Source organism: Oryctolagus cuniculus, chromosome 2 (genome assembly GCF_051225735.1).
Source record: "Oryctolagus cuniculus isolate XC-2025 breed Fujian yellow rabbit chromosome 2, ASM5122573v1, whole genome shotgun sequence".
NCBI lineage: Eukaryota > Metazoa > Chordata > Mammalia > Lagomorpha > Leporidae > Oryctolagus > Oryctolagus cuniculus.
In genome coordinates, this window is record NC_142868.1 from 162019798 (window position 1) to 162036629 (window position 16832).

Here is a 16832-nt window from a genome sequence, read left to right on the forward strand (position 1 = left end):
CTCACCCTCGTGCCTTGCACAAGGAACGGTGACAGCCCCTGAGCTCTGCACGCAGTGAGCTCCAGGTGAGCTTGTTCAAGCCTCCTTTCCTCTTCTCTCGGATTTCACTGGCCCGTGTGGGAGGAAGGCAGGGCAGGTGCCTCGTCCTCACTAACCACACGAGGGAAACACAAGCACGGAGCACTGGAGAGAAGACCCCACCTCCGGGGGCAGGAGCACAGCTGCGGCTGGTTCCTAACACACCCATTCAACTGGCCCCGGAGCCACAACCATGGTCAACACATGGGGAGCTGCCAGACCCATGTGGGTACCTGGGCTGCATCTGATAGACTCGGGCTGAACTGAGAGGAGTCCTGGGCAACTTTTTAAAACGTCTTACCATAGACAAGTGTAAAGATCTAGAAAGTAGACAATAAACAGGACAATAAACCCCTAAGGACCCACATCAGGAGACAAGTGCATTCCATACACCAGTGCCGTCCGGAAGCACGTTCTGCCACGGTGGGAGTCTACAGTAGCCTCTGACCACACGGGACCGAGAGCGACGGATGTCGGGGGGGGGGGGGGCTACATTTTCAGCATTTAAACCGTTTGTCTATGTTTCAGCGGCTGCGGGTGCTCAGCAGCTGCGCAGGGGACAGCACGGCCCTGCACCCCGCTGGGAAGCTCGGCCCAGACATACTGCTTCACCCCTGTCTTCCAAAGCTTCCCAAATGAGTCAAACGGGAGACTGCAGCGGAATCAATGGCCGCTGTCAGCCCCCTGTGCTACGAAAACAACGTACCTGAGACTGGCTCTGGAGACAGACAGGCCCGGGGGCCTGGCGAGGGCTGCTCTCTGCTTCCAAGGTGGCACCTCTGGGGGCAGGAGGTGCTGCTGTGTTCTGGACGGGCAGGCAGGGCTGCAGGAAGCCTCTTTCATAAAGGCCTTCATCCCCGCCCTCCCCACGGAGGAGCCCTCTTGGCCTCACCACCTCCTAAGGCTCTCCCTCCCCCCAACTTGATGCCATGTCACTGGCAACAAGAGAATTGTGGAGGAGACCCATTCAAACCACACCCCCAGTCCATCATGTAGTCAATCATGTAACACTCCATCTACATAGAGGGCAGACTTTGGCAACCTCACAACCTCAAAACCCAGACTCTCTGTCTCACCCGTGCACTCAGCTCAACTACACTCCCACTAACTGGGGAGCTAGATCTACAGCCAGGCTCCACCCCCAGAGATTCTGATTGGCTGCCTGCTTTTTCTCCGCCTCCTCATTTTGCCACAAACCCCTGATTGTGAGTCAGCTGAGTAGCCAGGGTTGAAAACCCCAGCTTTTAGGGTTTTGTTTTCCATGAAGCACGTTTCACTGAGCAGCAGAGCTGGCCTCGCCTGGGAGCTGGTTCCGGAAGAGGCTCTCGGAGCCCACTCTAGAGTTCCTGATTCAGAATCTGCATGTGAACAAGGTCTCCCAGGTGACTTAACTGCACATAAACGTTGGACAAACCTGAGAACAGGGCTTCTCCAAGGCTGGTCTCCTGCCCAGAGTTGTGATTACTTGGGACACTGTTCGGGACCCACGGTCCTGGCCTCAGCCCAGACCTCCAGAAGCACAGCCTGGGAGAGTGGCCCACCAAGCTGTAGCTGAACCGGCCTCCAGGTGAGCCTGATGCACGGCTCGGGTTTGAGACCCACCGCTCTGCAGCCTGGAACCCAGCTCCAGACTGCCCCCGCAGCGGGCGATGGCCAGAAAAACAAGCCCTTGGCTACCAAAGAGAAGCTGAAGCCAGTGTCAGGTTCCCATGCAAACAAGCATTCCTAAAACAAGACATCTCTTTAGAACGCACGGAGACGGTGGGGAGGAACAGAAGAAAGAAGGCAAGGCTGGACTGGGCTCCTCCGCGGCAGGCACAAACCCTCCACCCTCACACTCCTTGGAAGAACACGCGCCAATCTCAACGCATCCAAAGCAGGCGACACTTAGGCTCAGCACCTTCTCCGCGAGAAGACACCTGAGTTTACAGCTTAGAGCAACTTCCACCACCATGTTCTACATGTCCTGCAAGTGAAAAACGCTTGCTTAGGACAGTCTGTTGTGGCAAGCACTTCATTTCCAGGAAGGGGACAAGAAGAAAGGTTACAGGAGGGTGGCGTGGTCGCAGCCAAGCAGTTGCTCGTAGGTTCCTTGAGGTCTTGAATTCTTCTGAGAACGGAAGCAAAGCTATGAGCCTCCCTCCATGAAAGTGGCAAAAAGAGAGAGAACTCTCCGCAGAGTCCGAGGGCTCAGGGCCCCTAGGCCAAGGGTCTGACGCTGAAGAGCAGGCAGGGAAGAGATTCTGACTCTCATGGTGGCAGCTCTCGGGCCCCTGGGCTGATGCTGGCTTTCTCTCCAGCCAGTGCGCACGCAGAACCTCAGCTTTCTCCTCTACCAACAGTGACTGTAGGAAGGGCTGTTCTACTGGTGCCACCGAGGGAGTTTAGGAGATGCACCCCCCCATATGCTGCTTTGGCCTTCAAAGTTCCAGCACCTGGGGAACAGCCGAGGTGAGGGGAGCTTTCTCTGCGCTCCCCTCATGTGCTGAAAAACAAGGGCAGCAGACCCACAGTAACAGGGCCAACTTCAGGTGTAGCCGCCTCCTCTCCCCGCCACCAACGCCCTCCAGCCACATGCACTGGCCCCAGCTGTAGGGGTGGTGCAGCATGCACACACCAGAGAAAAGAAAAGTGGCCAGGAAGGGCTGTCTTCCCCTGGGGTTCTCGGCCAGAGTGCTCTGATCTGAGGCAGGAGGCTGGCTGCATTGGCAGTGCGAACACAACCCCTGCCAAGCCGTCAGGCAGCAGCGGGAATGACGGAGCGCCCATGTGTGCCCGCATTTGCACTACGCACAGCCTGGGGGCAGGACAGGGCTGACTCTGTACTAAGCTGCCTGTGCTGAGTCCCAGCAGTCCCCAAGCCCCCAAATGTGACAACCCCGTCCCTGTCATGCGTGGGGTAACCTGTCAAGAGATGTCCCAGTGACGCAGCCTTTGGGCTATGAGAAGTGGAGGCCAGAGGCTCAGAGGCCAGCTCCAGGGACACGGGAAGCTGGGAGAGCTGGCACTGAGACACCTACCCTTCAGAGGCCACAGGCTGGTGATGGCGCACACTTCCAGGTGCACGGCTTCTCTCGGGACAGCTGCTCAGGGGCTGGGACGTGGAACAACCCTGCCGCTCAGCCATGTGTGCGTGCGTGCAGGGAAGGAGGCCACGCTGCACTGGGGAGGGGTGAGGCCCGAGGAGGAGGAGCTGTGTGCTGCGGGGAAGGGGAGGTAGTCATGGCACAGCAGGAAGCAGCACAACCAGGAATTCCAAGTAAGAAACATGAAGTAAATACACGTTCAAGGCAACACCATCAGCTGAACGGAAAATGAAACGAAAGCCCCTTGGTCCTTCTTCCCACTTTCCAGACGTACAACCGTCTGTGTGCACACACGCGGAGTCTCTGGGTGTGCGCGTGTGTATCCTTTTTTCTTTTCACAAATGGGATTGCAGTAGACATACTACTCTAACTTACATTTCTTACTTAGTTATTTTGGACATCTCTCCTCAGTAAGGCATAAAAATAAGCTTAAAAACCTACACTGGTTGTTGATTGTTCCATTATAGGAAGGCAGAACACACCCTTTAGCTTGTTTCTTATATTTGTCTTTTTACAAACAGCAGTTTGCCTTTGCAGTACATGGACAGATTCACCACCAGCGGGGTGAACCTGCAGCAGAATGTTTGGGTCAAGAGAAACCCCAGTGTCATTGTCACCAACAGTACCAATGGCATTTACTGAGTAACAACAGTGTGTAAGAAAGAGGTAAGAACTGGAGCCGGTACTGTGGCATAGAAGGTTAAGCCTCTGCCTGCAGTGCCAGCATCCTATATGGGCGCCGGTTCAAGTCCTGGCTGCTCCACTTCCAATCCAGATCCCTGCTAATGTGCCTGAGAAAACAGCAGAAGGTGGCCCACGTGGGAGACCCACAAGGAGCTCCTGACTCCTGGCTCCAGCCTGACCCAGCCCTAGCTGTTGTGGCCATTTGGGGAGTGAAATAATAGATAGAAGATCGATCGGTCTCTCTCTCTCTTTCTCTCTTTCTGAATCTCTGTGAAATAAATTTTTTTTTAAAAAATGAGGAGGTAAGAATAACAGTGACAGTGGAGATAAGCTTGTCTTGGAAATCTGGCCCCAAGTACAAAGAGGCATGGATTCAGGGCATTTCTACTTGATATGTTTCCTAGTGTGGGTGCATGTGTGTGTAACTGCATACTTACACATATGATGAATGTTAAATGTGCAGCCACACACACAGGTTATAAACATTCCTGCAGAACAGGTAGTTACAGAGCATACTTACCCCAATCTATCTTACATCATAAGTGCTTTTCACTGTGTTCAGCACCACCCAGCGTGTTCTAAATTATGTACCTAACTATCACCACACACCTCTACCTCTGCAGAACACTCTCCCAGGGCTCACCAGGGTTGCCAGTGGAGGTTAGAACCAAACTCATCTCTAGCCTCACGCCCACCCAACCCTAACACCAGGAAGGAGCAGCTAACAACAGGCCATGGCTCGGCCTGCTGTTTTCCCAATAAGAAGCAGGGCTCCCCACTGAAGTTCTGATTTCCTGAAAAGCAAAATCCTCGTTGCTCTCTCTGCTGCGGCCCTTTCTCTACCCCCATCCTTTTATCAAAAGTGAAAGTGTGACTGTAACAGCACAGGACCATCTGAACTCCGCCTTGCCCACTGATTCCCGGAAAAGCACTTGTCGGGACACAGGCTCAGGAGCCACCAGGAAGAGGTCATTGACCTCTGTCTCCAGGGCACAGCAGCTTTGGCACGGGGAGGAGCCGAGGTTCTCCGGATGTTCCAGGGTAGCGCCGTGCAGAGCTACAAAGGGATGCCTGTTCCCCAACTGTGCCCCATGAGAAATCAAACCCGCTCTCAAGAGAGCAACCGCCTGAACGTGCAGGTCCTTCAGAGACTTCCACAGCGACCATCTCCCACCGTCCTCACTCCGTGTACAGCCACGGCCATGGCCACCACCTCCATTACTTCCCTCCCTGGTACTCACATGCACACACAGTTCCCTGAAACTATCAGTTCTGGTTTCTATAGCAACAAAGCAAAAGCCAACAGGGTCTGAAAATGCAGCAAACTTGACAGCGACCATAGAGAAGGGCAAAGAAAATTGCCTGGGAAAATGTGGTCTCCCCCTAGGAACCCACCCTCCAGGAGGCCAACCCCTCTAAAAAGTCTAAAAACTGAGCTCTCTGCTCCCAAGTCCCTTCCTCTTGCTCCACCCACCCAGGCTGGAAAGAAAAGGCCAGAGATACACTCCACAGTACTCTACGTAAGTCTTCAAGAGCAACCCTTAGAAGCAGCATTTGGGTGATTACACGGCAAATGGTCACACAACTCACTCACACCACTGATGCAGTGAGTCTCTGGACAGACTACGCTATACCAGGCACCACTCCACATTGCTAGGAAACCAAGGATAAACAAGGCAGATAAAACTCTTGTCCCAAAGAGCTTACATTCCAAAGGGGCCACAGATAATAAGTAAACAAACACTAATTTCATAAGGTACCAAGTAATTTACAAAATCAGCTCCAATAACAAAGAAAAATGCAGCAAGTGTACTGTATATAAAAACGGAGGGCAGATGCAGCCTGCTAATGTGGATTACGCACCTGCAGGGCGCTTCCCTTCCAAAGGCAGTCATCAGGCACAGCACCCTACTTTGCTAGTGTTAACTGCAGTAAAACCATAAAGAAATGCATGAAGATGCTTAATACAAAGTCCAAGATAGTTGCTACCTTTTGGGGAGAAAGGTTGGAGACAAAATCCTCACGGGGTCCCGGATGGCAGGGCACCTGACCCAACATAGAATTCCAGAACCAACGTAGTGGGACAGAGGATAAGGCTGATTTAAATTAAGCTCAAAGGACAGACTGAAGGGAAACAAATCACAGAGGGTATTTTTTTTCCCTAAAGTCAAATAAAGAACTGATCATTTGTTCATTTTATAAGGAAAAAAAAAGCCTGGCAAAGGCCTCCCACAGTAAAGGAAGCGAACGCTAAAGCCCTTGGCTTTGGTTTGATTTCTGTTTTTAAAAATTAAAAATAAAAGCAAAACAGGTCCTTCTCTGGGCAAGCTAGGTGTTTCTAGTTGGCCCGTCACTGAAGTGGCCACAAGGAGCCGTAATTACAGGCAGGGAGAGGTCAGGCAGCGGGAGGGACCTCTGTAATTAAGCAGGTGAAGCCTCTCTGCCAAGCTGCGGCCGCCCTGCCAGCAGCCCCGGTCACCCCAAACCCACCTATTACAGGCAGTTCTTGACTTTCGACCATGGAGCCCTCAAACACCACACAGGCCAAACACGGATGCTCTGCCACCAGCTAGCAAGAACGCTGCACCGGGGTGCCGCCTGCCTGCCTGCCTGCCAGGCAGCTGTGCCCTGCCACCGCTTCGCCATGAGCCACAGTCACTCCTCGCCACCCTGATTCGTTTCCCAAATAATTCCTAAGTGCCTCTGGGTCTTGGCACCGGCTCAGGCCTTGGAGGTGCGGCAGAGATCAAAGGAGACACGGTCCTTGCGTGGACAGAACTTGGACTTGAAAGAAGTTGTGCAAGCATTTAAATACATTATGGCCTCCCACCCTATAAAAACAATCAGAGCAATGGCTTAAGAAAGCAGGATGAGAGGAGAGAGGCCGATGCAGCAAAGCATCCATCTGCAGTCTCCCTGCAACCTTCCCAGCTCTAGAGCAGGTTGACAGGCCACCCAGACGACCAACTGAAAATTTAATAAGTCCATAAAAAGTTCAAAAGAACAAAATTCTGGACATGTTGCCACAGAGTGTGTCCAAAAAATGGGACGTAATGAGAAGATTTTATAAAACATTTTAGTTCTATGGTCACCAAGTCCCGCATGGTAATGTTTAACTCAGTCATTCGACTTTCATCCCTAGGACTTTCAGTTGCCTTTTGAGGAAGCACCAGATGCAAACTTGGGGAACTAACCAAGCCTGGCTATTCATGCTTCAAACACAAGACTCGAGAAAGCCTGCCAGGGGCTGGCACTGTGGCGTAGCCGGCAAAGCCGCCGCCTGCTATGCTGACATCCCATATGGGCACCGGTTCATGTCCTGGCTACTTCTCTTCTGATCCAGCTCCCTGCCTATGGCCTAGAACAAGCAGTGGAAGATGGCCCATGTACTTGGGCCCCTGCCATCCACGTGGGAGACCTGGATCTTGCTCCTGGCTTCAGCCTGGCCCAGCACTGGCCACTGTGGCCATCTGGAGAATGAAGCAGCAAATGGAAGATACGTCTCTCTCTGTCTTTCCCTCTCTCTCTGTAAATCCGACTTTCAAAATAAATAATTTGATTTTTTAAAGATAAACACTGCTTTAAGACTCATTTTTTTTTATTTGATAGAGTTACAGAGACAGGTAGAGACAGAGAGAGAGGTCTTCCATGAGCTGGTTCACTCCCCAGATGGCCACAACGGCTGGAGCTGAGCCGATCCAAAGTCAGGAGCCAGAAGCTTCATCCAGGTTTCCCATGTGGGTGCGGGGGCCCAAAGACTTGGGCCATCTTCTACTGCTTTCCCAACCACAGCAGAGAGCTGGATTGGATGTGGAGCAGCCAGGACTAGAACCAGCATATAGGATGCCGGTGCTTCAGGCCAGGGCTTTAACCCGTTGAGCCAAAACGCCAGCCCCATAATTTGCTTTAAAAAAGAAAGCCTTCCATCTAGCTTTATAAGATTTGGCCTTTCTGCCTTTGGCTTTTGTTTGCTTGTTCTGGAGGAAGGAAGGGTTCACGTTTTTTGTGAGCTTTAAGAGCTCTGAAGGCAAAACAGCCAACGTTAGATGGAAGGCAGGCCAATGTCACGGGGAGGTCCAGCTGCCTCACTGGGGCTGCACTGCATACAGGCAATAAATTGTCCAGTCTATTTATACAAAACATCACCCACCACAGTGAGAAAGTTTCTATACAAAAGGGAACCCCTTCTAGTGTTGAGGTGAATTCAACCCTTCCCAAAGAAATTTCCATCCCTTCCCAGTTCTGTGGCTGCCACGCAACACTTTCCTAAGTTGATGGAGAAAATCCCTACCTCACAGCCCACAGGAACAAGCACGAGCAAAGGCTGTTCCTATCAAATTGGGGGCTTTTGTTGCCATCTTCCTTTCTTCCAAAGGGACCTGTTCATAGATTGACTCCACTGGGCCACTCTTTTTAAAAAATATTCTTATTTTAATTTTTTATTAGTTTTTAACAGATTCAGTGTGATTTGCAGATAGAATTCTAAGAACATAATGATATTCCCTCTCTTCCCCTCTCTTCCTCCCACCCTCTTTCCTTTTCTCTTTCTTCTAGTTTTCAAGATAATGTATCTTAAAATTACATTATAGTAAAAAGACTTAATACTTCACCAAATAAGAAGTTTAACAAGTAAAAAGCAAAAAGAAAGGAAAAAATAGGAAGAAATGTCTGTGTGTATATCAGTACTGCTGCAAATACAGTTTTGTAACTTTGTTTGACATCTTTGTCAGACCAGTGGTTAAGGATGTTATACTACAGTAGTTTTAATGATCTGTAATTATTTTAAATTTACTGTATATGGGTGAACTGGTCATGGGACTGCTCTTTAAGCAAGCTCCACACGCATAGCCACATGAGAGGGAAATTAAGGAGTGAATACTGATGCAACAAGACATTTTTTCACTTAATACAAAGACTTCAGAGGAGGAGCTCACACAATTAAGTGTCCATTCAAACAAATGGCTTCCCTATCCCTTTAGAACCATGATTCAGATTTGTTGTTGTTGATTTTATTTGAGAAGCAGAGAGAGTGAGGGGTGGAGGTGGGGAATCCAGTTGCACCCAATGGCCAGGGCCGGGTCATTGCCTGGCCAAGATCTTTGTCTGGGAACAAGTAGCTGGGAATCGATGTGAAAAGCAGGAACCCAGCTTAAGCCATCACCATGGCATCCCAGGGTCTGCAGTGGCAGAAAGCTGCAGTCAGGAATCAACGTCAGGAATTGAACCCAGGATCTCCAATTGGATGTGATTTGTCTTAAGTGCTAGGACACATGCTTGCCCCAAGAGTCAAGTTTTTAAAGATTTATTTTATTTATTTGAAAGCAGAGTTAAAGAGAGATGGAGATACAGAGAAAGAGAGAGATGTTCCATCTGCGGGTTCACTTCCCAAATGACCACAACAGTCAGGGCTGGGCCAGGCTGAAACCAGGAGCCAGGAGCTTCATCCAGGTCTCCCATATGGGTGGCAGGGGCCCAAGCACTTGGGCCATTTTCTGCTTTTCCCAGGCCATCAGCAGGGAGCTGGATCAGAAGCAGAGCAGCTAGGACTCGAACCATATAGGATGCCAGTGCTGTAGGCGGCAGCTTACCTGCTATGCTAAGAGTAGCAAGATTCAGGTTTTCAGATTTCCATTTTTGCCTACATTTTCAAGAAATATGATATTATAAAATTTCATGGAAAACACATATTATAAAAATCTTTTAATTGCATTTTCCATGAACTTTTGAATTACCCTTGTTGAAGTAGTCTATAAATAGAGGCTAAGGTCCTATTTATTCCCTTTTCCTTTTATTTCATACATTCCATTTCCCCACCTTTTTACAGTGCTGCCCCTGGATTTTTTTTATTAATAAAATAAATAGTTGCCTTCTAAGTTTCCATTTATATAATTTTTATGGAAGTCATTTATTACAAACACTCAGATCTTATGAAACCTTGAGAAGAATGAAATCACTTGTAGATTAAAATCAGAAAAATCACTGCAATTATCCAATCCAGCCCTCTGGCTAATATATGAATCTTTTCTACCATAGTTTGAAATGCTCATTCAGTCTCTACTTGAATACCTCCAGAAATGACGCATTCCCTACTTTCTGTTCAAGCATACTGAACTGCTGGCAAGGTCTGCCTGTTCAAGGATTTTCCCACATACTACGCTAGCGTAAATCTGCTTGCTGTAACTCTCTGTCATCCCTTTGGTCCTAAAGTGGCCCTAAGAAACTACAGAATAAGCGTGTACATGCGCACACACACACACACCCCTTAGTTGCACTCTGTTCTAACAGATAGTCACCAGGTCATACCCACTCCAAGGCTCCTCCTGTTCTCTGGCCAAGAAGCAGCAGGTCTGACTCCCTGGCACTAAGTGTAGCGAGATTGAGAAGTTTTACCCACCTATTTTCAGCAAGTCTTCAATCTCAGCACTGAAAATCCTGAGCGTGTGCTGAACTAAGCCCATGAATGCTGTCAGCGCAAGCCAGCTGAGGGCCAGAATCACCCAGCGATTTGTTCACCCTCCGTGGACCGGTTAGTACCAGGGCCAGGAACAGAATCCAAGCTGCTGGTTTCTATAAAAGGGCCGCTTAATGCTGATTTCAGTGTAACTCATCCAGGGCTTCGTGCCCAGCACTAGAGACAGGGCTGTGCACTAGCAGGCTCCCAGAGACTTCACCTTGGTCCCTAGAGGTAGCCTGTTCCATGCTGGGTCGTGGTGGTCTGACGGCACGTGTAGTTCCCCACTCAACTGCGTGGCTGCAAGCACAAAGAGAGCCCCTGCTCCCCTACTGGTTTCATGTAGTCACAAAGACAGACTGAAACTCTAAGCTCTGCCCTGTCAAATCAGGAGACTAGCCAGGAGCCTCCCTGCCTAGGGCTGGCTCTAAGCTCTGGGCCCTTGTTACAGAAACTTCTGTACTTGAATGGCTGTGATTTAAAAGGACAGCAGGGCACAAGCTGGACTCTAGCTATGGACGTGATACAAACATATGAGGACACGGTTATAGAAAGGCAAAGAGGCCCACGGGGGCAAATCCAGTGTCGCGAGGCAGGGGGTGCAGGTGGGGTGGACCAGCGTGGGAAGGCTCTCTGGAGGAAGCAAAGTAAAAATCAAACCTTAAACGAATAGAGAAGTAGCTGAATGCACAGGGAGGAGACAGGGTATTCTAAGTGGGGTTGTGGCATGTGTAGAGGCACTGCGGTGGCCTCAGAAAGCCCCTAATAAGTACCCAGCACAGAAAGCTTAAACATTCAGGCCCACGCCCACCCACGTAACTGTACCCTGGAATATGAAACAGCCAGTTATCCAAAGCAAAGCCGGTCCAAACACCTTGTTTATCTCAATAGTTTGCTTGGAAAGTGACACTTGTTCCTGTTATTTTCATTTAGTCATGCATTCATTTATCCAACAAGTAAAAATTATGCCCCTACGGTGTACACAGCACTTAATCCAGAATTCTCTCCCTGCATTCCCCCTCCATATAAAGCAGGTGCAAGTTCCTGTCTCAGAGAAAGATCACGTAGAGGTAAGTTCTCGCAATGTCCCTAGGTGGGTGATTTTAATTAAAGCCCCAGGAACCAGGAGAAAATTAGCACAGCAGGATCAAATTCAAGCACCACTCAATACTTCAGGGTATTTATAGAAAAACAAATACAAAACCAAAAAGAAAAAAATCCAATATCCTGACTGGCTGCTTTTAGAAGGGTTACTTAGTGTTCTGTCTTCCTGGTATAAATTGGTTCTTGTGCTCATCTCGGAAGAACACCGATGCCGTCCATTTTTACCTCGTGAGGACAATGGAAGCCAGGGCTGACCACAGCCTGGGCACTGCCCAGCCTCCCTGTTAATGCTGAGTACCTTCTCGACACCCTTCCCTGGCAGAAAGGGCAAGCCGAGGGGGAAGAGTTTAACCGGAGAAGGAGTCAGAAGTCCCGACTCTAAGAACTCAGTGATGAGGATTCGGGAAGACAGAAGCCAGAGTGCCCTCATACTTCTCCATCCAACAGAAACGGCGGCCTGCTCAGCACGGCTCAGAGGGAAAATCTCGGGTCCTACGGTCAGTCCCACACGACTCCAAGCGTGGGCTAAAGACCGGCAGCTCGGGCATCTTCTGGGGGCTGGGTAGCAGCCCAGCCCCTCAGGCTCCTGCACAGGCCCACGGTGTCAGAATCTGCATTTGCACAGGATTCCAGGGTGAAGTCTCCCTCTCCCAACACGTGGGACAGCGGTGGTGAACACACCTGGCAGCTCCAGCTGGGCTGAGACAAATGCGTCTCTGTCCAGAGATCTGCCTTGGAAAAGGTTCCCTCCCACTTCACCCTTCCCAGCTATGTGCAAACTTCTCTTGGTTTTGACCCAGAACTAGAGAGCTAGATGGAGCCCTTACTGCCATCCCCTCTCTGCATACAGACTAGGCCACCAGGGCGCATGCACAGCACGTGACCCGTGACTGGATGTCTCCTACTGGGGAGCTCCCAGAGGGCATGGGCCCTGTCTTCATCATCCTCGGCATGGGGCCTGGCCGACCAGAAGCTCCCGGTATGCTTGCTGAATGAATGGGTCAACCAAGGAGTGAACTAATGAGGAGCCGGAACACAGATGCAGGTTCCAGGGATATGCAGTGGCACGCCCGAAAGGGGACTGCAGTCGCCCTGGGTTCAGCCCTCCTAGTGGGCTGCTAGGAATGGTGGTGAGATGCTCTGACAGACAGCGTCTCCCCCTCTAAGACCATCACTGTTCTTTTCTTTTTTTTGACAGGCAGAATTAGACAGTGAGAGAGAGAGAGAGAAAGGTCTTCCTTCCGTTGGTTCACCCCCCAAATGGCCGCTATGGCCGGTGCACTGCACCGATCCGAAGCCAGGAGCCAGGTGCTTCCTCCTGGTCTCCCATGCGGGTGCAGGGCCCAAGCACTTGGGCCATCCTCCACTGCCTTCCCGGGCCACAGCAGAGAGCTGGACTGGAAGAGGGGCAACCAGGACAGAATCCGGCGCCCCAACCGGGACTAGAACCCGGGGTACCGGCACCGCAGGTGGAGGATTAGCCAAGTGAGCCACGGTGCCAGCCCATCACTGTTATTTTCAATGTCAGGAAACAAACATGAAAGCCTGGAAAGCAGGTGTGATTCACTGGCAGCCGCTTGCCCTACTTAGCTGGGCAGAAGGTGCCAAAGCTTGGTCTGTGGAGATGACCAAGCTTGGGCCAGTGCTGCCGCTAGCATGCCACAGTGGGACTGTGCAGGGTGCAAGCAGAGGTGAGGTGCTCCATGGAGTTACTGCACCGAGGGTATCTCTCACGACCCACTCTGGGGAGTGGTCCCACGCATCACACCCTCCTCTCCAAGTCGGGAACATGCGGTCCAAAGGGACAGGTGCAGTCCAAGGAAATCCCTAATTTCAGTTTCTGCAAGTACGTACTGGAGGGGTCTGTGGAGCAATCAATGAGTGGAGAGCACGATTCTGGAGCTTCCTGCCATTAGATGATCGGTTCTGTGGATTCAGACAGGGTTTTCTGTTCTAACTTTTGTTCCTGAAGTCACTGTCCCTATGGGAATGGTCACATTTCCACCTAATTCCTAAGCATTTTCTTTTTTCAAATTTCTAAGTAATTCTTAAGCTCATACACATATGTACATGGGAAAGAGAAACAAAATTACAGACTCGAGAAGCACACTCCTTTATTCCCCAACTCCCCCTTCCCCAGAGACAACCCCTGTTCCCAGCATGCAATGGGCCACTGCAGAGAAAGCTGAGGCCCATGCATGCACAGGTGCACATACGTACACATATTCACTGGAATGCACACCCCACCTGGGCAAGGATTTCTGTGTATGCTGTTTAGGGCTGTGCCCTCACCCCTGAGTAGAGTAACCAGTGTACAGCAGGCACCCAACAGCTGTATGAACGAACGAATGAATGAATGTGTATACATCACACATATCCTTGAAAAGTTCAAGTTCGGGTAAATCAATTCCTAGCCCCTGTTTATTTTATCTTCTGTTTGGATTTTTCCTCGACTCAAGAAAGAGGACGCCTGTCATTCCCAGCATTTAGGGGCTTTCGCGCAGATGTAAAGCAATCCTGTGGAAGTGTTAATGGTGGCCCACTCAAAGAGGAGCCTCCAATGGAAGGAGTCTCCCCAGTGCGCCCACTGAACCCTGTCCTCCCAACAGCTGCCCAATGGCTAAAACACACTACCGTGCGTCTGTTGCTCACCTCCTTCCATCACAGCCCCGGCTTCCTGAGAGGAAAGTCTACACCCCCAGGGCCTCGTAAATAAAATAAAGGATGCTTCCCAGGAAGGAAACTGGGGACGAATGGGAGGGAGTCCAAATAGGTAATTCAAAGTCATTCCTTCCCACCAGGTGCACATGGGCACCTGCCTGCCCAAGCTCCCAGCAAAGGTTTATAATAAAGGAGGAAGATAAAAGCCCCAGTGTTGGCGGCTCCATTAATGATGGTGAGGCACTTGATCGTGAAAATGTGAACGTTTCAACAAAGCCAGGTAATAAGGAAAATCAATGAAACTGTCAGCACTGGGCAATTTCAATTGGATAAAAGAATAGAATAATTGGCCCTGAAAGACAACTCACTCAATTAGGTTAGATGAATGTAAATATCCTTTTCTTTTAAGGCAAATCACAGGGACATCAACAACAGCAAATGATTGAATTATGGGCCATTCCGACCACGCAGGATCTGAGCCACAAACATGAATTTCCCAAAAACAATCTTCTTTATCGAACGCAGAAATGACACACAGCAAGACCATGGGGACAGAACTAGAGGGCTGCAAGGAGCCAGGAGCCCCACTTCCTAAGGATCCACACAGGACACCCACCCTTCTCCATATGCTATTGCTGCGACATGACTGTTGCTTCTTAAATTACTTCATTAGTGCACAGGCACACAAGGCGACAGAAGTGATCTGTCTGTGCTCTCACACTGCAGAGCAGGAGGAGGCTCTCGCAGCGACCGCGAAGAGCTCTGCTCTCAAACACTCAGGCCTCAATTCTGTTTTTCATCTGCTAATGGTTGGCATTTGGTGTTGTTAACCACGCATGATTCATTTCAGAGCAACTGCTGTGCATCTCGAGGCTATTTGGAAGGAAATGAGGGCTTCTTGGCTTATTTCTCATCCAGCGTTTTAGCGATGTCTCTCGGTGACATTGTAAACTCCTCCTTGAAGGGGGCTTGATGCTCGCTGTTTTCAGGCTGATTCCCTTGTCTCAGCTGAAGCATGTGAACACTTCTAGGAACAAGTCTTATTCTGGCAGGACGAATGATGGAGCCACACTAAGGGGCCTGTTCCCTGTGTCTGGGTATCGGCAGCAGCAAGTACTTGTGCTGGGGCTTGGGGGGCTCTGGGGAGTATACTATAACAACAATGTTTTTGAGCCTCTGGATTTTGTTATTCTACTGTTTTCTGGATGCCAGGAACTACTGAAGGATGTGAAACGTCCACTCGAGTCTGGGAGACCCATGGAGTGAGCAGGACTGGAACCTTGCTGCCTAAGGCATCTCACTGCAGGGACATGGGTCAGCACCTTGAGTTGGGGTCTGGCTTCTCAGTCCCCTCTTTGGGAAGATGGAGGCTCCCTTTAACTTCTCAAGTAATAATTCTTATGAGAAGGCCGGCGCCGCGGCTCACTAGGCTAATCCTCCGCCTTGCGGCGCCGGCACACCGGGTTCTAGTCCCGGTCGGGGCGCCGGATTCTGACCCGGTTGCCCCTCTTCCAGGCCAGCCCTCTGCTGTGGCCAGGGAGTGCAGTGGAGGATGGCCCAGGTGCTTGGGCCCTGCACCCCATGGGAGACCAGGAAAAGCACCTGGCTCCTGGCTCCTGCCATCGGATCAGCGCGGTGCGCCGGCCGCAGCGCGCCGGCCGCGGCGGCCATTGGAGGGTGAACCAACGGCAAAGGAAGACCTTTCTCTCTGTCTCTCTCTCTCACTGTCCACTCTGCCTGTCAAAAAAAAAAAAAATAATTCTTATGAGAAGCTGGACAAAACTTGCAAAACAAAAGCGTGAGAGTTTCTGACCTGAGTTTTAGGATCCCTGGGAAAAGCTAGCAAGGAGAATGCTGATAGCAGTCAAGTGATGACCATAACTCTTTGAGATTTATAAGGGACAACAATAAGAATGTTCAAAAAAAAAAAAAAAATGACCACAAAAGGATTCCTGTACCTGGGCTTGATCTTCTAAACGTAAGTGCTGTGGTTGTAAGCTGTGCTTCACCCAGTGAACTGGGCTTGACCAAACTTGGCCTAGGACACTCCTCCTTCTTGGACATCTGGGAGAGAGAGAGGCCCTGATCATGAAGTCATACCCAGAAGGCTCCGCTTCAACCTTCGTACATGGATTAATCATTTTAGGCATTTCACAGCATGAACATTTCCGCCTGCAACCCTGATGCTCATCTCTGTTGGGTGCTCCTAGAAAACACACACACTGCATCTCTAATTTATCCTGTCTTCCAGCCATGCCTAAAACAAGACCTTCAAATGGTCTTTGACAATGACAACATGACTCGCTGTACTCAGAACGGCCTCTCCCCTGCTTCTCTGCCAATCCAGACTGCCACTCTTTCCTTTCCAGGCCATGCCCTGCCTCCTCCTTGAAGTTTTCCTGGGTTATCCCAGCCCAGATTTATTCCCACTAGGAGAACTTCCAAAACACCCAAAGAAGCATTCTCTGTGATGTTGTGCTGCATTACTTCCCAGTGTTTTCTTCCGGGAAGTCTTAGATTCCTAATCGATAGGGAGCTCCTTGAAGGCAAAGGCCATGTCTCACAAAGTGTCCACTTCCCATCCCCGGTCCAGCACCAACACCAAGCGAGGCACACTGGTTGAGGTGCATGGGTGATGACTGTTCATTTGAAGAAATGGTTCCTTTTAACTATCTGATAACCAGAAAGCACTGGATTCAATAACGAATTTAGAAGAAAAGAAGAATTCCTAGGATTCCCAACGCTTCTGCAGGGCTCTGGAATCTGAG

General features: G+C 50.2%; 1 protein-coding gene and 1 long non-coding RNA gene across 5 annotated transcripts in view; both read right to left on the reverse strand.

Annotated features, from left to right (window-relative positions):
• Positions 1-15796, reverse strand: part of LOC149128116 (uncharacterized) — an 85005-nt gene extending 69209 nt beyond the window's left edge. Inside the window, exon 1 of the long non-coding RNA XR_016230401.1 lies at positions 785-15796. This is a non-coding gene — a long non-coding RNA (uncharacterized LOC149128116). The remainder of the gene's footprint in view (positions 1-784) is intronic.
• Positions 1-16832, reverse strand: part of PRKCE (protein kinase C epsilon) — a 505242-nt gene that overhangs the window by 303641 nt on the left and 184769 nt on the right.